Source organism: Lemur catta, chromosome 13 (genome assembly GCF_020740605.2).
Source record: "Lemur catta isolate mLemCat1 chromosome 13, mLemCat1.pri, whole genome shotgun sequence".
Lineage (NCBI taxonomy): Eukaryota > Metazoa > Chordata > Mammalia > Primates > Lemuridae > Lemur > Lemur catta.
This window is the reverse complement of record NC_059140.1, coordinates 79,253,321-79,280,772: the sequence shown is the minus strand read 5'-3', so window position 1 is coordinate 79,280,772 and position 27,452 is coordinate 79,253,321.

Below are 27,452 nucleotides of genomic sequence, written 5' to 3'. Positions count from 1 at the left end.
TGATGTTATGATTTATTTTGTATATATAGGTGGTCTTCACCCCTATGTAGCTCTTAGAACCCCTGGAATCTCCAAAGTGATGGTGTGTTTTTGTGTGCTAACCTTTGACCTTTGGCTGGGGGCTCACGGGGACCAACCGGGTTATTAGAGGGTTGGAACTTTCAGGCTCAACCCCAAGCTCCAGGGAGGGAGAGGGACAGAAGGTTGAGCTGATCACCACGGGGCAATGGTGCAACCAATCATGCCTATGTAACGAAGCCTCCGTACAAGCCAAAAGGACAGGGTTGGGAGGGCTTTGGCTGGCTGAGCACGTGGAGGTGACGTGCCCAGAGGGGAAGGAAAGCTCCGAGCCCCTTCCCTCCTGCCTTGCCTTTTGTGTAGCCTCCATCTGGCTGTTCACCTGCATCCTTTGTAATATGCCTTATAATAAACCAGTAAGTGGAGGCAAGGTATTTCCCCGAGTTCTGGGAGCCAGTCTGGCAAATTAATCAAACCTGCGCAGAGGGTCATGGGAACTTGCAAGTTATGGCCCGTCTTTATCTAGGGTTGGTAGTGCCAGACATCCCGCATCATCTGTTATCTTAGAACACCTTGCAGCTGCATTTCATGAGTGGCCACAGGTAGGTAGTTGACGTGGATCCCTTTCATCATTTCCATATTTGCTCTGCAGGTTTGTGTTTGCTTCACTTTGATGTATCGATGTTGAATATTGATGACCCTTAGCATATCTGCATCCTAATCATTTTGTCTCTATTATTGGTTCATTAGCTATAATTCTCTGTTTCATCTCAAAAAAATTGACTGGGGGCTTTGTCTTCCATGTGGTTCATCATGTTTATGCTTTCCTTTATCTTCTTGAAGATAAGGAGTATATTTATAATAGCTGTGTTAACTTGCCTGTGTGCTACCATCTATGTCTTTTTTTAAGATCTAATTATATTATTGATTTTTCTCCTCCTAGTTATAGGTCACATTGCTTGCTTCTTTGCATTCTTGGTAATTTTTAATTGTATGCTGAATAGTGTAAATTTTATGCTTTTGATTGCTGGATTCTATTGTTTTCCTTTGTATATTGTTGGATTTTTTCCTGAGGAGCAATTTAATCTTCCCAAGGCTTGCTTTTAAGTTTATTTAGTTAGTGCAGATTTAGGGCTAATTTGGTCCCACTACTTAGGCAGCAGCCTCTGAAATCTCCACTCAATACCACGTGTATTCACGAGGTTGTTCCACTCTGGTGGGAACACAAAGTATTCCCAGCCTTGTGTGATTTTCAGGGATTCTTTTGCCTACCCCTTGCAGATTGTTCTTTTTCTGGCCTCAGGTAGCATCCTTGTCCACATGCACAGATCAACTCTCATCCAAACTTGGAAGGGGACCCCACTGCAGATCTCTGGAGCTCACTCTCTCTCTCTGTGAAGCTCCCTCCTCTCTGGTATTTTGTCCTGGAAATTCTAGCTACCGGACCCCCCTAAACTCTGAATTAGGTCTCCTCAACTCAGTCAAACTGCCAAACTCTGCTCGGACTCCCTTTCCCTGAACTTGAGCCTGGAAACTCTCTCCAAGCGATAAGTGGAGGCAACTGTAAGGCTCCTCTCATTTATTTCCCTCCTCCCAGAGGTCAGTGCCCTGTGCTGCCTGTTGTCCAATGAATGAAAACTCTCATGCCATAGTATCTTGCCCAGTTTTCCAGTTGTTTAAGGCTGGAGGAGATCCTGAAACTCCACCATGGTCAGATGATGTGGAAGTTTCCATGTCCTTGTTCACATGAGGCTTCCAAGGACTGTGTACCATAGTGTATGAAGGGGCCCAGGAGAGAGAAAAATTAGATAATTACATGAGACCCTAGGAACAAACACCAGCATGTAATCCCTTCTCTTTCTTGTCGAGGGTCCTCCTGGTTTACTGTCAGGTACAGGCTGCTGTGGTAATAGAAGGGGGCGGATTAGCAAGGAGACTGTGCATGTGGTGTTTAGGACAACGGATTGGGCTGGGGATATCGCAGCATATTGCGTTTTCCCAGATGTACTAGGAAGTCCGTGCAGACTCCAGGAGTCCACCAGATAACTGAGCATCTGTTTCTAGGAGGTTTTTCTTGTGATTCTGAAAAAGCCACCGCTACTTATATACTCTTCATTTTAGTGTAGGTGGAGAATGCAAGGGAATCTTGGAGAGTACGATGAAAAAGATGGTGAAATTTACATGAATGGCCCAAATATTGGGACGGAGATTTCCGACTTCCATCCCACAGGTACTGGGGAGCCACCAAGGGAGGATAAGCACTGAGAGACATGAGATCTGGTGCTCACTGCCACAGTTTTCAGCAAGGGGACCCTGCCTCCTCAGGGGCATTTGAATACATGCAACTAAGACAGCTACTAGCGTGTGGCGGGCAATGGCCAGGGATGCCAGACACCTGCAATGCACAGGAAAGCCGGCACTATGAGGAATGCAGCACTCAGATGCCAATACCTTGGTCTGTCTCCCAAACAGATATGTAACATGTACTTAAAGAATATTGGCTGCGAGGGAAGATAAATGACCCTGTGTATGTAGGCTAAATTATTGCCTTACACAGGGCACCCACACGTCTTGTTCTTTACCTAATTATTGCAGAAGGGGTTGCCAAGGGAGATTTTATAGGCCCCTTGTAGCCCAGTGTTGTGAGGTTTCTGCTCTTGCTCAGAGCCAGGGGAGAAAAGAATATTCCTTTAGCATGTGGGGTAAAAATCAGGATCACCATAATGGAATAAATACCACGCCCCGCTTCTCTCTCCACCCACACCCACCATTTCTCTCCTCTCATAGAGGGAGTCTCTGCAGCTGAATCCGCTGATATCAAACACGTGCCAAAAGGCTGCGGGAGCCCCCATAAAGTCAAAGCCCAAACTGCTGCTGCCTGCTGCTGCTCCCTCCTGTCCCCGTCCACTGCGCCAGCCCTGTACTGCCCATCGAGGTCTCCACTGTGAGTCCAAACCTTCTGGTATTGCCAGTGCTGCTTATGGAATATTCTGGAGTCCTCAGGGCATCAAATCAGACTGGGGTCTTTGCCAATTCAGGGAGAAGCCTTCTCCCTGTATCAGCACCCCCCCATTCACCATGATTTTTGGGGAATGCTGCACTTCCTGGTTTTGCTCACACCCTCCCAGGGCTCCAAGAGGACCAAGTGCATGGAGCCAGACAGGAGGACACTCGAGGCCAGGGTCCCACTGTGCCCTGCTGCCCACCAGCTGGCATTGCCCTTGTACGCGGGCTCCTTCTCTTAGGCTTGGTCTGGCCCTGAGACCCTTGTTCTGTCACATAAATAGGCACCTGGCAGCCTGCTCCATAAATGGCCACACAAGCCCAGACTTGCTGAAACTCCTGACAAACAAGGGCTGCTGTCAGCCACCTCCCTCCACCCCCGCCTGAGGAGGGATTAGGTGGCATTTAATGGTGTCCCTCCTGGACCTAAGTTGCTCTTTGATTTGCTCTTAGATAGAAAACAAGACTTTTAGGGACGGGCCATACCATTCAGGCCCCAGAGGGCATTTCTACATGCACTGCAGTGGGAAAATTGAGTTTCTCCCGCTCACAGGAGCTGTTCAAGAACAAGCTCCCGGACGTCATCACACGCAGGACAGTGAGTGGGGTTTAGAGTCCAGTTGGGTGGACACACTTCTGCTGTGACAGCCTGCGGATTCTCTTCAGGGCTGGGGAAGCAACTATAAGGTTCACTGCTAATTTGTGGATTTTTTAAATTTCAGGGTAGTCTTCTCTATGCCCTGTGTCTTCAGAAATAAGGAAGTTCCTTTTCTCTGGGTATAGGGAGGGCATTTTTTCATAAGAGTGCTATGATTATTAGTCTAGAGCCGAGAGGGAGACACACAAAGCCTCATGTGTAGCAAAATGCTGTTTTATTTTGAGCATCTGGGTGCAGATGGGTGGAGGCCAAAGAGCGTCCATCCCACAGGAAGGGAGAGCCTTGGGTTTTACACAGGGTTTCTCCTGGGGGAGTAAGTGGCCAGAACAGCCGCTGGTAATAAATTCTTTTTCAAACAACGAGCTACTAGGACCCCTGCCCCGGTCACACCCATCCTTCAGCCCCCGCTTCGTCCTTACCAGGAGAGCTAGGAAGGGATAGACTTCGTCCCTGTGGGGGGTGGGAAGGGATGCTGGCTGCAGCTGTCTGTTGGATCCACAACATCCGGGGACTCTCCAGACTCCTGTGGCTATTGTTTCACAAGCCTAAGTCTTCCATTAACCGCACTCCGCACTGAACAACCTAACATGATCTCTCTAAGAAAGGTCGGAGAACTCCTTTATGGCTGCTTCAGGGGAGAAGGGCAGGTGGGAGGAGGTCAGAGAGTGACCTTCCTGCTTCTGCTGCTTCCTCCAGTGCCACAGTCCCGTGTTTTGGAAGTGCCATTGTTGCTCACACCTGAAGTTAGGTAGGAGTTGGTTGGCAGAGGACAGGGCGAACACGCAAGGGGCAGGGACGGTGGGCGAAAGGCCAGGCCCAGGAGTGGAGCCGAAAGGTGCTCCTGTGATCAGTGCCTCCTCCCTTCCTGTGGGTGTTTCGCATCCTGCAACCCCTCCTGTGTCTCCCTGCATTATTCACGTGCACGCGATTCCCTGGAGAGCAGAGATGGGGCTTCCAGATCTCGGTAGCCCTGCCCTTTGCCAGTCCTTGCACGCGGGAGACCAGCACTCAGTGCCTTCGCTCTGGTGAGTGATGAGGTTCATTATCTGCGGCCCAAACTCAGCAGGAAATGTAAATGAAACTCATAAAAAACAAAGATCCCTTTCCGGTAGGCAAGCACCATGACATTCTCTAGGCCAGAAGTGCAAGTTTAGAGTCAGTGTCCCCCCTTAGAAGCTAGACTTGTTACAATAAAAACCACCCCAGCCCCGCTCAGAGGTTCAGTGAGTAGCGTTGCCTTGCGGGAGGGAGTCTTAGGGGTAAGACAGCCCTGCTCATCCTGGTGACGCAGCTCTTCTTTGTGTGCCTGGGACAAACACACTCCCTGACTTCAAAAGTGACAGTCGACGTTTTTACAAATGATACACAATATGGAATCTATGTGAAGAAAAAACAAGTGCATACTGACACCATGCTAGGTATTAAAAGGGTGAGGACATTGCATGGTATGGACCCTGTGTCTCCGGGTCCTGAAAACCAAGGGCGCACTCTCGCGGGGTCCCACTCGGCAGCGCCATCCGCTGCCTTAACTTGGGACGCAGCGTCTCCCGAAAGGCGAGTGCCTAATTAGAATTCGCCAAGAAGAACAGAAATGTCTTTTCCTTTAAAATTATGAAAATGGTCTTATCTAGCCTCCAGGCAATTTATTTGAATTGTAAATTATTAGCAGCCGGTGGGGAGTCAAAAAGATGATGTAATCTACTGCCAATAAGTTTTGCTTAAACATGAAATGTGCATACAGTGTGTTTTTAAAACACATGCTTTTACATAAATTCTCTCCAGAAAGATGGTTGACTTAAATGGCAATTTTGAGCAATTCTCCTTAGGAGAAATTTAGTTAGCCTTAACAAGAAATGCTATCTTAATATATGGTAATATTAATCAAATTGATACATTTTACAGCTAACTGGTTTCTCTCTTTTCACCATTAACTTTATTTGTTATTTTTATAGTGATTAATAAAAATAAGCATTTAGACACTCATCAAGGTATATGACAAAATAAAAAAAAATTGTTATCAAGTTTCTAATGAAATAATGAACAAAAAGCTCACTTCCAACCTAACTGACAGTACGCACATGCAGGGAGGCCCTCGGCCGCCGTCAGCCCCGGGTCAGCCCCAAACCTCTGGCGCAGGGAAAGCCCTGCTCTAGCCGCTCCCACGCGTCTCGGGGAGCCAAGTTCCCGGCTCAGTGAAACAAGAGGGCTCGGGGACGTGTTCGTCTGGTAGCCAACAGATATTAAGTCCCTGCTATGTGTCAGGCAATATTTTAGGTCCTTGGAACTTGACAGCCCCGCCCTCACTGAGCTGCAGGTGCAACGGGGAATAGAAATAAGTAAACATGGCATTGAAAGCTGTTCCAGGGAACCTCAGGGTGCCGGGAGCTCGGAGGAGCAGCCCAGGCTTGGGGGCCCAAGGAGGCTTCCAGAAGGAAGAGGGCCCCAAGGAGTTCTCAGTCTGAGCTGAGAACTGAAGGATGAGCTGAACTTAGTGAGGCAAGAAGGGCCAGAGAGAGGGTGTTCCAGGCAGAAGGAGTGGCGTGAGCAAAGGCCTGGGGACGCAGTTAATTGAGGGAACAGAAGGAACAGAGGAACCCTGGCCACTGCCTATGTCCAGCCAAATAGCCACGCTTCGTGTTTGTAGGTTCCGACCTCTTGCTCTGGGTCTCCGGGTAATGAGTCAGTTGAATAATCTCTATGAAACCTTTTTAAAGAACCATCCAAAAAGCAGTGACTAACATATTTCTGAACAAAATGGAACGGAGTTGAGGCAGATGCTTAGATTAAATAAATACATTCTTACAGAAACAGAGCTGGTGGCTTCCAAAGCCATGTGTTTCCATCCTGAAGTGGACGCTGCATCTGGTCCCCAAGGCAGGACAGGAGCGGCGGGGAGGGAAAGACCAGTGACCAGAGCCAGGAGGCGCAGACGAGGCCGGCGACGCAGGAGACTGACTGGCCAGGGTCGTGCACACCCACCCCCTGCCAAATCGGGGACATTCGGATCGAGGGCAGGCAACCCTCCTAACCTTGTTACCATAGACCCTTCCGAGCCGTCACATTCGGTTACGTGAAACAGGCTGGGAGGTTAATACGAGTGCAAGGATTGCTGAACAGCTAATAAAATCACAGTAAAAGAAGTCAATGGCCACAATCAATAATTAATGTAAAATCTGATTTAATAATGGAGAAAAATGTCACTGTGTGCATACCTGTCAAAGTGATGTATTGCTCTTTCTGTTCGACGAGCGTTTATTGAGTACCTACTATTTGCCGTACGTGGTTCTGAACATCGGGGACAGAAAGATGAATGAGACACAGCCCCAGAGTGAGGCCGACATGTGTCAGCAGAAGCCACCACACCACATGACTAGCAGTGAGTACAGCAGAAACCCCCACAAACAGCGCCGGGAAACAAGAATGTCTTCAAGGCATGTTTTCTGTTTTCTTTCTTTCTTTTGGCCTAGGTCCAGTTAGTTCCTTTCCATCCATCATTTGCCTAAAAATCCTCCCTCGTGGTTGACAATCACACCATTTATTTTACGGCCTAACAGGCCCTTAGAGACCGCATGGCCTTGATGCTTTTGGACCATTTGGATCCTGAGGTTTCTTGGCAGAGCCTTGTGGCATCTGCTGGTAAATGCCTGGTGGTTCTGAGCTCCTTCATCCCCGCGTTTCGCAAAGGTGCAGGAGACCTGCTCATCCCAGCCCCGGCCTGAGCACTGAGGAGCGGGCAGTGGGCCAAGGACGGAGGAGCAAACGCTCACAGAGGCCCTGCCCCTGTGGTGGTTAGACTCCGTGGGGAAGGGCACCGGTAAAAGCACACCGCAGTGCGAGCTCACAACTGTGACACCAGCATGAGAAAGAGCATCGTCGCACATGAGCGTGTCGAGTAAATATAGATCTGACCCATCAGAAGGTTCTGGAAAGGCTTCCCTGGGGACTGGGGGCTGACAAAAGGCCGGAGGGAGGGACAGTTGTGCGTTAGGTGGGAGAGGAAGGATTCCAGGGGAGCCGTGGCGCATGCGAATGGCTCAAGGTGGGGGACGTGGGTGTCTTCAGAGAAAGACAGAAGGCAGTGGGTGGAGCTCAGAGGGCGAGGTGGGGTGTGCGGGGCCCCGGGAGCCACACTCCGGGCTCGGGGCTTCGTGCTCGGAGCAGCGGCAGCCGGAGAAGGCGGTTTGAACGGGGAGGAATACCCGGCTGGTGAGAGGCTCACACCTGCCTTGGAAAGCCCTGCCTGGCTGCAGAGGACAGTGTGCTGGAGGGCACCCTTTGTGGCAGCCTCAGCGGGGGGAAGCTGGGGAAGGGGCTCAGGCAAGATCTGAGGGGACCTGGACTCAGGAGCCGGGGGTGCAGGAGCAGCTGTGACAGGCACGAGTTGCCGTGGGACTCCCAACGCGCAGGAAACGCTGCGTTTCTTTTTCTCAAAATTAAACCAGGTTTGGCTTCAAGTGACCACTCACCGTTGGGAGCAAGGGACAACTTGAAGCCAGATTTTATTTGATTGTCATGGCTCCCCAGCCTTCCCCCATCCCTTGGGTCACTCCAGTGCTCACCCAGTCAGGAATAATTGGGGAGGGATGTCAGAGAGGTTTTTTTCTCTGCTTTCAGGCTATTTTCATCCAGAGAAGACTAAGTACGAACTGTGTCAACTGCCTGATTCCAAAACGAATCTGGATCTGCATAACCCAAAATACCAGCCATCTGTTCTTGTCTAAAAGCCAAAACCATAACATCAGGCACTGACACCTGGAAACATCTATTTGAACTCTTTTTGACCACAAAAAATAGATGGCTCGTAGATCCCAGCGTTTTAAGATTCTAGCTTTTCAGTGTCTATAAAATTTGACAATTGCCACTAAAAGAGGGCATTCTCTTATCTGTGTAAACTGACCCCAAACAACCCACCTACAAATGTGAGTGCAGTGTCTTTTCCGTAGCAGGGGCCTAGGCTTTTTGTCTCGCCCTTCACAGATGATTTAAAAATGGAAATGCCTGCGAGTAAGATCAACTCACCGCGACTCCTAGGGCGAGGGGGCCCACGATGCTAGTTAGAGGCCAGGGGAGGAGGGCAGAGTATTGCCCACTGCCCAGACAGTTCCTGTGTCAGGGTGCCCACAGCCCAGGTGGGCAGCCCCAGGCACACCTGGCCACCGCTCTCTTCTGAACGGTTCCTTCCCCAGAGGGCTGTGTGCACACCCGACCCCACCTCTGTGAGTAAGCTGATAGGACCAAAGATATGCCCCTGTGCGGCCACCGCTTATGCGGGTTGTGCCTTGAGCAGGACACTTGGCCCAGATGGCAATGGGGTCTGAAATCCAGGCTGAGCATTCAGCTGCCAAAACATGGGTGCTGGCAGGGTGCAGGGTGCAGCACCTGGGGAAGGGCCCCTTTTGGAATTCGTCCACGCAGAGGTGGGCGAACCCTCTGCTCTGAAGGAGAGCGTTTTGTCCAATGTGCCTGCGGGCACTGCAGGTGGCAGGAGCCTGCGCCTGAGCCACAGGACTGAATAGTTGCTGCAAAGCTCTGCTCAAAGCAGACCCTCTGCACAGGACGAGGGCCAGCCCAGCTGGGCAGAGGATCACAGAGAGTGAGACTATGAGATGCGGAGACGCGGAGGTTGGCACGGGGACAGGGCACAGAGAACCCTGCAGAGTCAGAGCACCAGGCAGCAGCAGAGCAGCGTGGCCGAGTCACGGCGGACACGGGGCCCCAGCGGGAGCCGTGCTGGGTGCCTGGACAGCCCCGAGCTGCAGGCGCCACCTGGACTGCCACCTGGAGGCCATCGCACAGCAGTTGCGATTTGCTTTACCCTCTCTTGTATTTTAATAATAAAAGGTATGTTTGAGGCAACCTTAGGGTTTTCTTGGTCCTGGCAACCTAAGAGTGCAGTGGGCAGCAGCACGTGTGGGAACTGCCACCATGACACCCCCGGGGCAGCTCCACACTGAGGCGTGGAGTGGGCTTCATCACCCAACCCATGGCTTCTCCACCAGGGCTTTCTGCTCTACTGCATCCCCCAGCCCATCCTTGTACTGGAGTCACCAGCCCACACTGGGACGGGCTGTGGGGATGTGACACATGGAGGGGACGTGACTACTGAGTGATCCAGCCCCTGTTCGAGCAGAATTGCCCATGTAACAAAAACTGCCTTCACAGCGCTTGCCACTGTCACGTCTTCTGATTTGCTCTTCGTCCACCCCCCCCCACAAGCTTTAAAGGACAGGGGCCCTTCGGTCATGCACACTGCTGTATTCCTCGTGTCCAGGGTGCTTAGAGATTACTTACCGAGTCACACCAAACATGCCTTAATATATACCAGAAGGAGTATTGCTCTCCACAAAATAATCACCTCGGTAGGCATTTTCCCCTAAACGTTTTGGAACGAGGCTTTTAGAATTGTCTTCAGAACAATTGTCTTCAGCACGTTTGGAAATACAGTTTCCTACATCGTGACAGATGCACGTGACCATCTGAATAAGGTGGAAACCTTTGGCTCTTTGGACAGGAGATCAGTTCTGTGCCTTTATCAAACTCAGATACGCAGAAGCCAGAAAAGTAAGAATGATGGTAACAAAAAACACAGGAATCAGCCGCTGGAAAGCATTTCTCTAAATGGCTGGATTTTAGCTGATTTCGGATATATTAATACAGCCCTGTTTTTCATCCACTGTTGGCTGCATAAAGCATCGTCGTCTTTTCTGTATGAACCCTCCAAATTAATTAGCTGGGCAGGGGCTCATGCCACGGTGAGCTGGGAGGAGGGACAGGGTTGCCTCTCCACAATCAGCAGTCCCGTGGAGAAACAAGTCAGGTCAAAGGTTGGGAAGGGGAGTCAGGGACTCTCAGACGGAGCCTAAAATCACAACAAGGGCTAAAATAATCCTCAGCTAGTGATGCACTCCGACTTCTGGCAAAAGTGAAAGCAGATACTCTCCTCAGGAGAGCTTCCACAAACTGCAGTTTAGGCCCACAATGCTCACACAGGTTAAGATCAAGCAATGAGCTCACAATCCAAGAGAACACACAAGTGAACAAGGCAATGTAACTGAGAGAGTTAGCAAAACCAACAGGCAAGAGATTTAGATGGCCAAACACTGTAGATTCTGGAATTGTCAAATATAGGATATAGAGAAGCCATGTATTAAGGATAAGAGCAATCAAACATGCAAACACAAACATTAAACAGCAAGAAATGATTAGTAATAATCAGATGGATTTTAAAAAATCAAGATTCTAGAAGTGAGAAAAAGATATATAAGTTTAAATATAGTCTCGATGCTTGGGTCAAACAGCAGATTAGACACAGTTGAGGAGAGAACTGTGAACTAGGAGTTATACCCAAAGAAATTACCCAGAATATAGCAGAGAGTTAAATATGTGAAAAATATTAAAGAGATGATAACAGATATGGAGTATTGAATGAGTCCATCTAAGACATCTAATCAGAATTCCAGAAGGAAAAAATTGAGAAAATAAATGAGAGACAACATATAAAAAGACAATCGTCCAGAATGGACGAAAAATATAAATCCACAAATCTAGGAAGCACAATGCACCCACAGGGAAAGATAATTAGATGCCAACTACTCAGCAACAGCGACGGGAATCGTCAGCGACCTCTCTCCCTCCAGGTCAGACCCAGCCACAGCTCAGAGGACAGGAGTTGGGAAAATGAGGAGAAGCTTAGTTTGATTTTTAACTTTGCTTGCTCCACCTCCTCCCCTTCTATATCTTCTACCTCCTCTACTTTTGAGATGGGCCTGGGGAGGGTACAGGGGTGAGGGGAGGGGGCTGTTTGTGCCCCCCCCCCCCCCCGGGTCTGCAGTGCTTCTGTGCCATGGGCTCGCAAGCCCCTGCTGTCCTTTCTCGGGCACTTTTGTGAGCTGCACCCTTGGGCGTCCCCGTGGGCAGTGCCCTACTCCTGCACTTGGCAAGGCACCCACAGCCTCTTTTGGCTAAGATCCCGTGTCCTGGCGGGAGCCCTCCTGGGCAGGATCCTTCAGGAGGACGAGGGCCTGATTTCCCGCCACAGGGCCCCTGCTGTGAGGGCAGCCTGCCCTGGGGCCTTCTCTTCACTCTGCCATCACTGGATCCCGCCGCACCCACTTTCAGAAAGATGCGGGAACAAGACAGATCTCAGTCTCCCTCCTCATGTGCACCCCCAAACTCCCAGGGACACTGTCACGCTCCCTCGAGTTGTTCCCACAGTTCTGCAAAGTGAGGCACTTGCAGCAGCCGCCATCTCCTGCAGCTCTGGGCCCAGCTCGAGGCAGGTGGGAGAAGCCACTCTGCTCTGCCCTGGGGGAGGACCACTGAGGAGCAGGACCACCATGGGGTGGGACCGCGTGCACTCCGTGTCCCTGAATGCCTTTCACAGACTTCTCAGCAAAACTCCGGCCTCCTCACCAGGCCTGAGACAGTAGACACCAGACCGACTAGCTGTGTTTTAACAGCTGCTGCATGGGTGAGTCCAGAAACTTCCCTTAGAATAAAGAGTTCTTGTCACTCATTTTTCACAGCTCGGAGACGTTAGCCAAGGTTCTGAGAGCAGATGCATGGGTTTTGTTGTTGGAGACTGATGTAGACAGTGAAAGAGCTGGTCTTAAAATGACTCTGTATGTGATGCATATATAGGACAACTCCCGAGTTTTACATGGGTGGTGACTCTGCTTGCAGGCTGAAATTAAACAGCAACCAAAATGCACACACACACACACACACACACACACACACACACACACACGCTCACTCTGACCCCACACCTACGTTGTATGCACTGGCCGTCGTCATTCGTCCCTGGAAGACTGACACCAGTCCTCCGCCAGGCCCTCCCCTGCCCTCCCCCGCTACATGCCCACGTCCCCTCTGCATCCCAGAAGGAAAGGCCCTGCCTGGTCTTGAGTCACCAGTGTGCGCTCGTGCGTGCACATACACGTGTGGTGCGCCGGGGGGGGGCCACGCTTTGTCCCCGTTGGCCACACACAGAAAAACTCCTGGGCCAGCTCAGCTTCTTTTATCATTCACATCACCCAACACTGGTGCTGGGAACTCAATGCCATAGGAAACCAACACATACTGGAAGCCTTTTTATCTGGAAAACAAGCGCAGAAGCCTATCAAACTATCAGGAGGTTTTTTCATTTCCCAGAGAGAGCTCCGCACAGATAAAATATCCTGCTGTAAGAAAGCGGATTTCCTCCTTTACCAGCCGTTTTTGGTGGCTAATTTTCTCTGCCTCCTGGGTAGGCTGAGCAGATCCACAGTCTCTTATACAAAACCTTTGAGGCCAGATGTGTTTCAGATTTCAGACATTTTCAGACTCCAGGAAGGTAATATAGTACAAATACATTTTATGTAACCTCCCCTCGGGGACAGTGCGAGACAGAAGCCCATAATTAAACTCATTACCATTTCTGTAGCAAGGAGAATGGTCACCTAAGTGTAGTGAATTAAGATCCTATTATATTATAATTTGCCTCACATGATTTTGGGTCAGGTTTTGCTACCAAGTGAAAAAGAAAGAAAAAAAAATCTCTCAGGTTTTGGACATTGGGATTGTAAATAATGGATTGTGGGTATGCATTTCCAATTTCTCTAACTCACAAAATACAAATCAATTATTACATATCTTTTCCTTCCTTTGCTTATGCTGTTGGCCTGAAATTGGAGGCTTATCCTTGTTCTTCCCCAATCTTATCATTCTGAAACATCTCAGCTATAACTGTCAAAACAGTTTTACTCTCAAATCCTGTAGCTGCAACCTTTTTCCTGCACAGAGAACATGCAGGTGCACAGAAAAGCGATCTAGACTTGGATTTTAGGCTTCTTAAAACAGGTTTGTGTCTTACACAGCTTTGCAGATTCCACAACCTGTGCTGTGTACAAGAAACACAGAGCCTGCCGTGTTTGCTGAAGGAACACGGGGAAGGACATTTCAGGCAGGGAGCAGCTCCCTCACCCTCACTCATTGGTTAGATCAATGAGAATTACCAAATGGTTCCTAAGCAACCAATCTCACAAGACTGGATGAGAAATGCTTTCTGGTTGCAGATGACTCTCTGAAGTAGCCCAGAGTTACTTATGACTGTTTATGCTGGGACATAAAATATTCAAAGCACAGTCCAGCTGAACGGAATCAGACGTTTCAAACAGGGATACGGAGTCGTTTTACTCACCAGCCCACGCTGCTTTCACGTCTCCCGCGTGGCCTCGGTTGCTCCGTGTCTCATGCAGTTCACTCGAGAATTGCCGACGTCCTCTGCCCACCCGCGCTCACGGGGGCGTCATTCACAGTCGTCTAAAGGTTGAAGCAACCCAAGTATCCACAGACAGATGAGTGGAAGAACGACATGGGATTTATGCATACCCCATTGTATTCAGCTTTGGAAAGGAAAGAAATTCCAGCACATGTTACAACATGGCTGAACCTTGAGGATGTCACACTACGTGAAATAAACCGGCCACAAAAAGGCAAATACCATGTGGTTCCACGTACACCAGGTGCCTAGAGTGGTCGAATCCATAGGGACAGACGGTAGAAAGGTGCTTGCCAGGGGCTGGGGGGAAGGGAAGGGGAGTTGTTGTTTACTGCGTATAATTTCATTTGTAAGAGATGAAAAGCGTTCTGGAAATGGACAACGGTGACGGTTGCAAAACAATATGAATGTTTTCACATCACTGAGAAAACACACTTAAATATGGTTAAGATGGTAAATGTTGTATGTATTTTAATACAACTAAAAATGCAAACTAAAAAAAAATAAAAGAAAAAAGAAAGAAATCCTGACATAGCCACAACGTGGGTGAACCTTGAGGGTGTTATGCTAAGTGCCATGAGCTGGACACAAAAAGACAGAGACTCTACGATCCACTTATGTGAAGTAGGCGGAGCAGTCACATTCACAGGGACAGAAAGAAGAATGGTGGTTCCCAGGGGCTGGGGGCAGGGGAAGGGGCAGTTGTCTAACGAGTACAGAGTTTCAGTTTTGCAAGACGAAGAGAGAGAGTACTAACATAATACAAAATGATAGACTAAGGCATTAACACATACCTGAGACTAAAAACCAAGAGAAAAAATGGAATCAATTACCCCAGCTAAGAAAATCTCCAATACTTTTGTGCAATTTGTTTTCTGTGTGTGAACATTTTAAATTTATAGCAGGAATGACTTTGGAAAAGGGGAGCCGCGTCTCAGCTCAGAGAAAACTAGGACACGGCGTCATTTATAGAAACAGGTGCAACTGGTTTTATTTGGACTTTTTTCTCAACCACCTTGTTGACAAATAAAAGCAGACACCATGTCAAATGAACCGGGGAACTTTGCTCACAGCTGTGGGCAAATTGCTAAATTCCGTGAAGCTCCAACCTCGCACCAGGGTGCGTGTGCTCCGACGTCTTGGCCCTCTCGAACTGCCTGCAGCCGCGTCTGCACCCCGGTGCAGGCAGCCCCAGGAGTGACACCTCGCAAGGCACAAAAGTGTCTTCCAGCTGCATCTCTGTGGAGTCAAGTTCAATTGCCGGCCCTTCTCACCTTTCACGGTGGTGGTTCTCAACCTGGGCCGTAGAATCCCTGCGGCATTTTAAATATCCCAATGCCCAGTCTGAACCCCAGCCCCCCGAAACCAGAGTCTGCGGGGCTGGGACCCACGGCTGAGAGTCCCTGTTTTAAGGTCGCTCTGCAATCCCTCCTATCAGGGGTGCCCAACCTATGGTGAGTTGTATAATTATTTCATTATACACTACCATGTAATAATAATAGATATAAAGTGCACAATAAATGTAATGCACTGAGTCATCCCAAAACCTTCCCTCCCCACTGGTCCGTGGAAAAATTGTCTTCCATGAAAACGGTCCCTTGTGCCAAAAAGGTTGGGGACCGCTGCCGGATAGGATATGTGTGAGAGTAATAAAAACTATATAAATGTTGCCCTTAAAACATTTCCTTTATTTTCTGTTCTCTGGAACAGAACTCTTTTCCCTAAAATCCCACCAATAATCCTGTGAGAATTCCGTATCCCACTCCCATCCTACCTCACTTCCCAAAATAATTGGTTGAGTCATAATCTAATAATTGGCTTCCAGTGAGCAAATATTTATTCCCCGCCTACAGTCTAGATGCTGAGATGGATGGGTGAGTAAGGGACGCGCCAGCCCCGTGGGGAGCTCACCTTCCGGAGGGGGCAGACACGCGCCCCTTGGGGCCAACACGCCCTCCCAGCTGCCGGGACTGTGGCCGCCACGGCCCGAGGCTGAGCCCCTCCGGGGAGCTGCCTCAGTGGGGGCAGCCCACACCCTGCCGCCGGTTGTGGGGGGGGAGGGAGGTGCAAAGGCCGGGTCTCCTCACCCCGATTTGGGGCAATGGAGAGCTGTGCAGACGTCCCCATGGGATTGGCAGAGGCTTCTGTGACAACTAACCCTCCCTCTGGCCCGTCCGCCTCCCTCGTTCCCCCACACGTGTTGACCCCAGTAAACTCCCCGAACGCTAACTGCGTCTTAGATGCCAGGACTGCGATGTGCACGAGGTTTATTGGAGAGGGGAGCGGGAGGAGGGACCCGGGACGTGTGCTGGAGGCTGAGCTGGTGGGTTCAACGTGAGCTGAGAGGAAAGGAGGCATCAAAGATATCTCCGAGCTGTGGGTCCCGGGAAAAGGGGGCTGATGTGAAGCCATTTTCTGAGATTCTGTGAGAAGAACCGCAGACCACAGAAATGTTGGTCTGACCCAAAACAAGGCCTTCTAACTACAGTTTGTAAATCATTCAGTACCCTCCTAATGATAGCTATTAGGGTTCTTTGTGTTTTAAGCACTTTAGGTACATGAGATACCTTGACTCATTTAATTTTCACAACAAGCCTGCAAGCTTGGGAATAGGAATTCCTGAGATTCCCTCAGTCTTCTCACCTCCCACCACAGTCCTCCTCTGACCTGGTCAACGGGCCGCATGGGCCTTCTCGCCCTTCTTTGCCTGCACTGAACACCCTGTGACCCCAGGCCCTTTGCACATGCTGTCCTCTGCCCCAGCCCCACCCACCTCTACTCTTCTTCAGGTGTCACCTCCAAAACCCCTTCCCCAGAGTGGCTTCTCTTGTTCAGCCAAGGTTAATTAGGTAGGTTCTCCTGGTCTCATAACACCCTTGAATAGTACTTTATTGAATAACTCTATGATATTTAATATATATTTCTTTTTTATTAACCCTATAACATTTCCTTGTTGATTTACCACAATTATAATTACATAACTATTTGTGTGATGAATCTCTTCCCTTATATATTTTAACCTCCATGAAAGCAGGCTTTGCCTTACTCGGCTCTAGCCCCATATGCAGTACCTGACACATAGTAGGCTCTCAAGAAATATTTGTTGAATGAATAATAGAAATATTGAGGCTTCATGAGATTATGGAAGTTTCCCGAGATTATAAGTCAGTTTGTTGTAGAGCTGGGGTGTGAACCCAGCTCTTTTTGTCTCCCAAGGTCAAAACACCTCCTAGTTTGCTGACTGTGGTTGGGTGGGCTGCCCCACGCAGGCGGCCAATGCACCAGAGCTCAAGAAAGCATCCCCCAAACTGGATTAAAATCCCACAGGTTCCTGTAACACGCCTTCTTCTCACTGGAACCCCTCTCATAACAGCAGGAAAATAATTTTCCTTCCACCCAGGCAATTCTAAAACAGACTCAAGTTGGCCTGTGTGCCCAACACGGTGGCAGTGGGGCAGGTGAGGGGCGGGGGCCGGAGGCTATGAAAACACGTGGTCAGCCGGAATGCTCGGAGACTGACACGAGGCTGTTCAGTGGATTTTTCTAACTGAGGAAGGATTCACTAGAAAACCCCTTTGATTTCAACCCTCACAGTAAATCTTTCTAAAATAATGTCTTAGCCTGTTTCATGCTGCTATAACAGAATACCACAGGCCGGGTGGCTTATAAAGACTGGAAATTTATCTCTTGCAGTCCTGAAGGCAGGGAAGTCCAAAACTGAGGGCCCAGCATCATGTGAAGACCTTCCTGCTCATCATCCCATGGTGAAAGACAGAGGGCAAGAGAGCAAGAAGGGGCCGAACTCGTCCTCCTACAAGGACCCCTCCTGAGGCAGCAAACACTCCCAAGGTGAGGCCATCAATCCCTTCACGAGGGCAGAGCCCTCTCCGCCGAATCCCCTCCTAAAGGTCCCTCCTCTTCTCGCTGTTACACTGGGGACTAAGTTTCCAGCACAGGCTTGCTCAGGGGACACATTCAAACCATAACAAATGGATTAAAACCCTTTCTGGCAATAATAAATACGATTTGCTAAGTGAAATCTAATTTTTCAGTGGTACTAGGATCTCATGGGGTCCCAGGGCAACGGCTTTGAAGAGCCAGTGCTGTAGTGTAGAGGCAGAGAATCCGGGCACACAAAGGGTCACTCCGGGCCAGTGTGCTAAGGATTAGTCTGCCTCTTCCTAACACTCGGACGGTGAGCTGCCCCACAGCGACAAATCCACGTGGGCCTCTGTGTCTTTGTCTGAAAACGACGGGGATGAACCACATCAGTGGTTTTCATGGTACAGTCACGTACCACGTAATGATGGGGATACATGCCAAGAAATGTGTTGTTAGGGGATTCTGTCCTTGTGGGAACGTCATGGAGTGTACTCACACTAGGACAAACCTCCTAGTCATACATGGGGCAGCTACCCCACATGGAGGCTGTGTGGGGTAGCGTGTTGTTCCTAGGCTACAAACACGCACAGCACGTACCGTACTGAATACTGTGGGCAGTTATAACACAGTGGTAAGTATTTGTGTGTCTAGACTATCTAAACATCGACGAGGCTATGATGGTTATGACAGGAAATTTTCAGTTCCGTTATAATCTTGCAGAGCTACTGTCACACATGCAGTCCATCACTGACCGAAACATTATGCATTGTATGACTGTACTGACTCCAAAGTTGAGTTCATTGCTACTCGGAGCATTCATGCATGTATGTATGTTTATATAGAATTGAAACAAAAGTTTCATAAAAAATGCTTACTCCTTTGTGATGCCTTCTTTAATTTTTAATTTAATTTTATTTTCCAAGAAAATAATTTATTTTCTAAGAAATTTGGTCACTGATCCCATGAGCCACCAATGGGTCCCAACAGCAGTTTGAAAAGCACTCATTGGGTGGTTTCTGAGCACCACTCGCGCCCCAGGCTAATCCTCATGTCAGCGTGGGGTAACCACAGACACGGTGAGGCTCGGGGACTGCCGACTGGCCACAGGGAGACGACACAGAGCCCTTGTCTTTGAGACCTCCTCGGAAGTAAGTGATATAAAGATCTGCTGTCTCATTTTCCTTATATCCTTGGGGCCTAAACTCTATCAAATAAGTTTTAATATGCTGTGGTTGGGAAAGCGAGGCCCGCAGCCTGGCTCCTGTCACAGGGGGGAGGGAACCACAGCGATTCACCTGGGAGCCACCTGTGGCTCTTCTTCCAACCTGAAAAGACACAGGTGCCTCTGCAGGTCAGAAAGTGGAGACTCAGAAAGAAGGACATGACACTGGTCACTCTCAAGTTACGACAAAGCTAGGACCTAAATCCAAAGCTGGGTCCCTTGGCTTCCAGTCCAGTCCTCCGGTATTTATTCCCTGTGCCTGAATGGAAGGAAACCCTCAGATGACACCATTACTAATCTCTTACTACTGAGCACTTCGTGGGCACCTATTATGGGCCACAACCTGCTCCAAGGGTCTCCCATGTATAAATTAATTCAATTTCAAAAAGAAAAACCTAAGAAACTGGCAACATTTTTATCCCTAAATAGACTTAGGGTGGGCGGTGGGGAGTTTTCACTTCCTCCAGGCCTGGACTTGACTTTTAGTGTCCACAACGGGGGACGTGGAGCAGAATGTGTCTTGTTGAATGAAACCAACAGGGCCTTTCGCCAGCCTCCTCTGAGTAATGGATAAATACATTAGAGAAGGATATGAATTCAATTGGGCTAATTCAAATTTCATGCCATTTAATTTTAATACGAAGGATATTGGCCCATAAATAACCCTTTTAAATAGCTGGAATGTGAATATCTGCAATTCAGTGTTGAACTGAAGATATTATTTCAACATCATTTAATCTCATTGGTCTCAGGGGAGATGAAGGAGACATTTTTAGCGGCCATAGAGGTGGTTGAAATGCTAGCAAATCTCAGAACAGCAGAGTAAAACATCATCCCGAGACCCAGCTGAAACACCCCGGAAGCACCCAGAGGCTCAGCCCACAGTGGCATGTGACCCTTCTCTTTCCCGTCATGAATGTCCCGGGAGCTAAAGCAGGCCCTGTGTGGTGCTGGCAAGGCCCCCTCCCCGGGCAGCGCTGCCCTTCCTTCCGCCCTCTCACTAGTCAGAGCCCCGTGAGGGCAGGAACCGTGTCCCTTGGGCTTTGTCAGCAGCCTCTAGCCCAGTGCGTTTGGATGAACAAGAAAGACCCGGTGCCCAGGATTCAAACTACAGATCCGGCAGCCCTGGAACCTCTGCTGTCACACACATTCCTCCACCTGCGACTTCAGGAGCCTCCAAGTTCACTGACCTCAGCCGGGCCACCCAGCAGTGTCATAAAACAAGGCAGTCATAGGCATCGCTGACTTTCACCAGCCCCGACAGCAGCATTTCCAAGTCAATTCTGGGAGATGCTAAAGAACATTCCAAGGAGGAAGAAAGAAAGGGCTCCACGGCTAAGAAAGTTTGTGCAGCTCTGGGTTAAAGTCAAAGAAATGCTTTCTCTGGAGGACTCCTGGAGGCTTTAATACACTAGAATGTGCTGTAGTTTTTCTAGAAGGACATGCAGTACCAGCTTGTTTCTTCCATTTAGTAACATGCATTTAATGTTCCTCCATGTCCTTTCATGGTGCTATAGTTTATTTCTTATTAAAACTGAATAATATTCCACTGTCTGGATGTATCACAGTTTATTTACCCATTCACCTCCTGAAGGACATCTTGGTTGTTCCCAAATTTTGGCAAATTTGGATTCCGGATGTATTTCGAAGGTAGAGTTGACAGGATTTCCTGACAGTTTGGATGTTTCGTGAGCAATGACTCCAAGCAGGATGCCAAGTGTGTGGCCAGTGCGACTGACAGAAAGGGACTCACGTGGGTCTCCACTTGCACAGGGAGACGGGGAGATAATGCACCAGGGACGGTGACAGCAACAGTCATCACGATTATGTCCGGAGCCTCAGCTTTGTGCCGGGCTGGGCTGAGCATACTGTGCGCTTTACCCCGTATGATGCACATTCTAGCCCTAGGCAGTAGATGCTGTTAATACTCTCATTGCACAAATAGAGAGCTCAAGTGAGTTGTTTACTCGCTCAAGGCCACACAGGTCTGCTCATGTCTGGCTCCTGAGACAGCAAATATTTATTATATAATAGCAATAATTGGGTTAATGTGAATCTTCCCCTCAAACACGAGCCACTCACAATGTGCTGACATACATGACGTCTTTGAGTGTCTGACGCTGAGGTGGGGGGGCCTGGACCAGGGTCAGTTCACAGGGCGATTCACGGCACTCCAGGACGCTCCTTGGGAGGCAGAGGGCTGCTGTTTCTCCCGGCAACGGCATCCCAGCCTGCTGCTAGCGGTACGGGGAGTTCCTCATTTTCATGAAGTGTTGAGCTTGTAGCGCAGGGCCAGGCACGCGTTAGGTACTCTCCAAACACTGGCTGTCGGTTCGGAGAGGTGAGGAATGCTCCTGAGTTCCTCAGAAAAAACTGTTTATAATCTGAAATTTTGCCTATACATATTCCCTATTGATTTGACAGAAAGTATTAAGTCTCTTCTGTGATCCCTTTGAGTGAATACAAAAACCACATCATCGCGTCCATCATTGGTTCCCAAGAGCCATTCCCCTGACTCGGCTGAGCCGTGGCAGCTTCCACCCATTTGGGAGAAAAAGAGAAAAATCAGAACAATGCAGTGAGTTTTCACAAAACCAACTGTATTTGATCCGAAGCACTCTCCTTTTGTCTGAGATATGTCGTGTGTGCACGCACGCTAAAGATGTCCTCTTTACTGTGAAATGATTACGAAAGTAGCTAGCAGTGTGCTTGCCTAAATGAACTTACTTAGCAAAATAAAAGTTCAGCAGCTCCGTGCTGGTTTCTCCTTTTTGCTGTTATTGCTGTCAGTGGTGAAATTGAACAATGCAGGAAATCCAAATTTCTGGGTACCGCCAGTCTTACATAATCGATGTGAACTCAGTTGTGTGTAAGCCTCCAATGCGAAATGTGGAATGAAAGGTAGAATGATCAGGAGTGAGGACAGGTCGTGAATTATCAGCAGCAAAGTGTGCACTAACCACCCAGTGGCATGTGACCCTGGGCTGGGCGGGTGCCACCCGGAGACCAAAGGAGAGGACTCGTAATTCTCCTTCACTGTTGACAAGCCCACGGCTGGAGCTCTTCCAGTCACACAGCACCACGCCCTGTGTGCATAACTTGGAGAACTGGGGATGTCCCCAGTGTGTGTTGCTGAAGGAGCTGAATAGAAGGGAAGATGGTTTCATCCTACACGAGCTGGGGCAGGGCCTTGAGCCAGCACCCTGGGACCGTGTCACTCCTTCTCCTCCTTTTCCTTCTCTCGTTTCATTCACCAACCTTTCAAGCCAGTATTTCAAGAGCCACAAAATGGGGACATGCTGAAAAATCATGTTTTGGTTAAAACTTATTGATTGCAATCGGCTGCCTAAGCCTCCTAAGATAGTAAAAGAAAATTTAGAAGCAAAATAGCACAACAGCAAAATACTCCACTTTCCTACTTTTAGCCACCCTTGGATTATCCTTCTGTTTCCTCTTTTAAAGAACGCACGTCCAGCAGGAGGCACCAGCATTTCAGGACCTCATCAGAAGAGAGGCCGACGCTTTGCTCACAGGACACATTGCCTCCACACCACACAGAGTAGTCCACCAGGTGCGACTAAATGTAGGTCACAAGGAAAGAGAAAGATGCAAACACATGATTCACAATGCATTAAGTGATAGATCCCCGAGGACTGCTCCTCTGCAGAGCAGGTGCATGTTGTCAAGCCAGCCTGCGAAGGCGTTTAACTCTTCTGCTCAAGTTCGAAGCATTCTGGTCGCACAATCAGTGCTCCTCGATCATTAGTGATGCACAAAATCCGAACCACGCCTGATCACCGGCTTCTCTCCTTCAGTTCTTGCCCAAGAGCAGGGAGAGCATCAAGGCCTGAGAAGGTAACACTCCAGAGTCTCTGACCAGGTGTGGGGCAACCCTGAGCTGGCAGCAGCTGTGGCTCCGAGCTGGGCTGCTCAAATCCGTGGAAACAGTCTATGTTGCAAGGCCAGGCGAGAATAATCTCTTCTACTTGAAACCCGACTGGAACTCCAGGAGAGCACTTACTGTTTCCTCCCAAACAATAGTGACCTGACCTTCTCTGGCTTAACTGCTAAAACTTCGATGCCTTGAAGGTGTCCTCCAGTGATTCTGGGAAGTCCCCAAAGAGGTATCTGCAGATGCCCAGAAACCGGTCTGTGAGCTCAGCCTTGCCCATGGCTGAGCCTTCAGAAATGCTGACTGACACCGCCCTGCTGGCTTTGCCCTTTGGGACGCTGCTGCCCGTCTCCTGGTGCTCAGGTGCTTCTGCTGTTCAGGCTGAGAGAGGCTCTCAGGATTCTACCAAGAGGCACCAACCACAGGTGCTTCCTCGGCTATAGCAGATGCCTGTGCCCGGACTCACACAGCACCCTGGGTCTTCCAGGTTTCCCTGTGTTCCCGGTGTTCAGCCTTGCCCATGACCTCCACAAGCCCACCCTGACAGGTGTCAGTCAAAGCCAGTGCAAGCAGCCCAGGATCAGCCCCCCTCTCCTCCCCTCTCTTTTGGGTGTAGGGCTCTGGGCCCCAGCACAGCCAGCAAAATGCCTTCCATAACATTTGCAATGACATCACCAGGAAAGAACTCCAAAAAGCAGATTTCCAAGGTTTGACTGGGGCCCTATTAGGTTGTAACCAGATTTCAAAATGGAAATTATAACGGAGTCCCAGAGTAGCATGGTCTAATGCAAGCCCCTGTCTTTCTGAAAAAGATGCAAACCTGGGTCTTTAACCACTTGTCTGAGAAGGAGAGACATTGGATGGAGGGATGATTTCCATATGTCTATTTTAGAGGTCAGTACAATGTAAGTGACACCTGCTCTCTAGGCGGTTTAGTGCAGTGGCTCAGCAAGCAGATCCTGGCACCTGACTGCCTGGCCGTGGGGGCAGGGAGAATGTCACTGCGTGCCACCTCCCTCACCTGAAATGTGGCACTCGAGGTCCTCTGCCACGTAGGGCCGTTGTGAAGATCACGTTAGAAAGTACTTCAAAAGCACATAGAATGGTACTTGGCACACAGTGAGTGCCTAATAAATATTGGGTCCCGCTGTTAGAAACTAGAGGCCGGGCACTGCCTGGCACGCGTACAACAGCTGAAGTTGGTAAGGAGGTGTGGGCCACACAGAGCGGCATGACTGTCCTGTTGCTGCTGTTACAGAGAACCACAAACTTGGTGGCTTAAAACAACACAGATCATCCAGCAATCGTGCTCCTTGGCATTTACCCAAATGAGCTGAAAACTTCTGTCCACACAAAACCCTGCACACACACGTGTACAGCAGCTTTATTTATAATTGCCATAATTCCAAAACTAGGGAACACCCAGGAAGCCCTTCAGCAGGTGAGTGGATGAATAAACTGTGCTATGTCAAGACAATGGAATATTAGTCAGTGATAAAAATAAATCAGCCAACAAGCCATGAAAAGACTTGCAGGAAACTGAAATGCATATTACTAAGTTAGAGAAGCTGATCTGAAAGGCTACATGCTGTATGACATTCTGGAAAAGGAAAACTGTGGAGACAGCAAGATCAGTGGCTGTCAGGGTTGGGGGGAGTGAGGGGGGAGACAGGCAGAGCACGGGGGTTTTTAAGGCAGGGAAACTACTCTGTATGGTGCCGCCACGGTGGATACCTGTCACTGTAGGTTTGTCAAAATCCATAGACCAAAAGTAAAACCTCATGAAAACTAAGGGCTTTGATTAGTAATGATGTATCAATTTTAAAAACCCTCAAATTTATTCTGTAGCCTGAAGTGGGCCCACAGACCCGCGTTTCCTTTGGAGGCTCCAGGGCAGAATCTGCCTCCTGGCTCTTTCCTGGTCCCTTGGCCCCAGCCCGGCATCTTCAGGGCCAGCAGCGCAGGTGTGCGCATCTCTGCCTCCCTCCCTCCGCATCGCAGCTCTTCCTACTGGTTCTACTCCTCCTGCCTCCCTCGTAGGAGGACTTCTGGGATTCTATTTAGGGCCCACCTGGATCATCCAGAACAATCTCCCATCTCCAGTCTCTGAATCACTTTTACGCAATTTTAATAAAGGCAATAGTCACAGTTTCCTGGACTTGGGACCAGGATCTCTTTGCAGGTCACTATTCGGCCTGCCCTGAGGACCCAGAGGTGGCTGGAGGAGCTGGGGAAGGGGTGGAGCGGGAGACCCAGGGAGAAGAGGAAGGGGCAGGTGGACGTCTAAGGGGATAGAGCAGTCCCTGCCCGCCATCCACACCACACGCTGCAGAGAGCAGAGACTAGTCAGCAGCTCAGAATCCAAAGAAAAAGGAAAGTTATTGCTCCATGCCACCATGTGAATAGAACACTTCTGAAAGTAATACCTCAGGTTACTCTGCCCCCTGCCCCCAGCAAATCTCAAATGAATTCATTAAAAATATTTATTAACAAAAAGTTCACGGCAGCGCTCTCTGTGAGAGTACAGGTAATATTACACATTGATTTTACTTGTAGACCCAAAGTTGCTGTAGTAAATATGCATTACCTTATAGTCAGAAAAATATATTTTCAAATAATATAACTAAAAACACAGAAGTATATCTAGAAATGAAGCAATGTTAGCACTGACAGCAGAGCGCTTCTTTCTCACACAGAACCACAGACAATATTGCCTTTAGGCGACGTGTCCCTCCCTCTGTCTCTCTCTGATATTTCCACAACATAGTTTCTTCCCTTATTAAAATGGGAGTCTGGAGGGCATTTAGAAAGGAGAAAGGAGGGACGAGTTGTGAATTTTCATAGACCTCTTACTCCCCTTAAATGGCCACCAGGTGTTGTTTAAACGGAGGACTGACTATTAAAGTGTACTTTTGGTCCAACCCTCCTTCCGCTTTTATCAATCTACCAAACAGAAATGCATACGTAGGTGCGTGATAGGACACGCACAAGAATGTTCGCCACGGTTTTATTCACAATGGCCAGAACCAGAGAACAACCCAATGCTGACCAACAAGAGACGGATGAGAAAACTGTGGCATATTTGCTGTGATCTGCATGTTGGTTTCCCCCTAAAAATTCATATGTTAAAACTTAATCCCCAATGTGATAGTATGAAGAGGTGGGCTTTGGGGAGGTGATAGGTCATGAGGGCTCTGCCCTTATAAATAGGATTAGTGCCCTTATAAAAGTGGACGGAGGGAGCTTGTTTGCTCCTTCCGCCATGTGCAGACACACAAAGGTGTCGTCTCTGAGGAAGGAGCCTCACCAGACACGGAATCTACTGGAACCTTGATCTTGAGCTTCCCAGCCTCCAGAGCTGCGAGCAATAAATTTCTGTTGTTTATAAATTACGTGGTCTGGATGTATTTTGGTATAGCAGCCCGAATGAACAAGGACAATATTCATATGATAAAATACTGCACAGCAATGAAAAAGAATAAACTTTTGCTCCCTGCAACAAATAAATACATCTCACAGACATAATGTTGCATGAAAGAAGCCAGAAATAAAGGCATGCACACTGTGTGATTCCATTTATACACATCCTAAACTCGGCAAACCTAATCTGGGATGTTGGTTCAGAACAGTGATTTCCCTTCAGGGCATAATAACTGGGAGAGGACAAGAGGAAGGTTCTGGGTGCTGGTAAGGTTTTATTTCTCAAGATGGATAGTGGTCACCTGGGTATATTAATTTGGTATATCTTCATCCTAGTGTACACTTGTGAAATACACACTTGTCTGTATACAAATAAGATAATAAAATTTACGGTTAAGATAAAGAAATAAATGACATTAAATTTTAATTTGGGATCATGTTTTATTCCCAGGTATGATTCAGATCCTTGGCTGGGCAGACAAAAGCACAGTCAGTCTGATTCAGATTAGCACACCAACTAGTCAACTTTATGGAAATGGACTAGTCCTCATTAACTCAGGCAAGATGAAAGCTGACTAGTAAAATTTGGGTGTAGACACCATGTACTGTACAGTACTGGCTCAGCTTATAACTTGCTCCAGCCAGTAATCTGGGACAATCTCATGATTTACACAGTCATTTACGAGGGGGGTGACTAATAAATGTGCCCACAGGGTTTAAGTTGCAAAGATGCTATTAACGATTGAGGTAGGCACAGAGCCTTTCTCACACAAAACAGTAATTGTTTGCACAGGTTGTGAAAATGCCAGACTGTGCTTAAAGGTTTACAGCTTCTTGCTTAAGTTATAAAAAAAAAAGTGACAGAAAAGATAAGTGATGAAAAGGCAATAAATGTCACACACTGAGGGCATGTGCTGCAGTGTCCTGTACTGTGCAGTGAATACATCGAGAAGACAGCCTTGCAGACGGCTGCTTTATGGCCCTCGGCCATGCAAAACCTCTGCCCACCTGACTCCAAGCTCTAGCAGATGCCTGGGAGTTTGAGACAGTTTTCCTCTGGGGAGATGCCCACTCGGTGAAGCTCGGATGGACATCC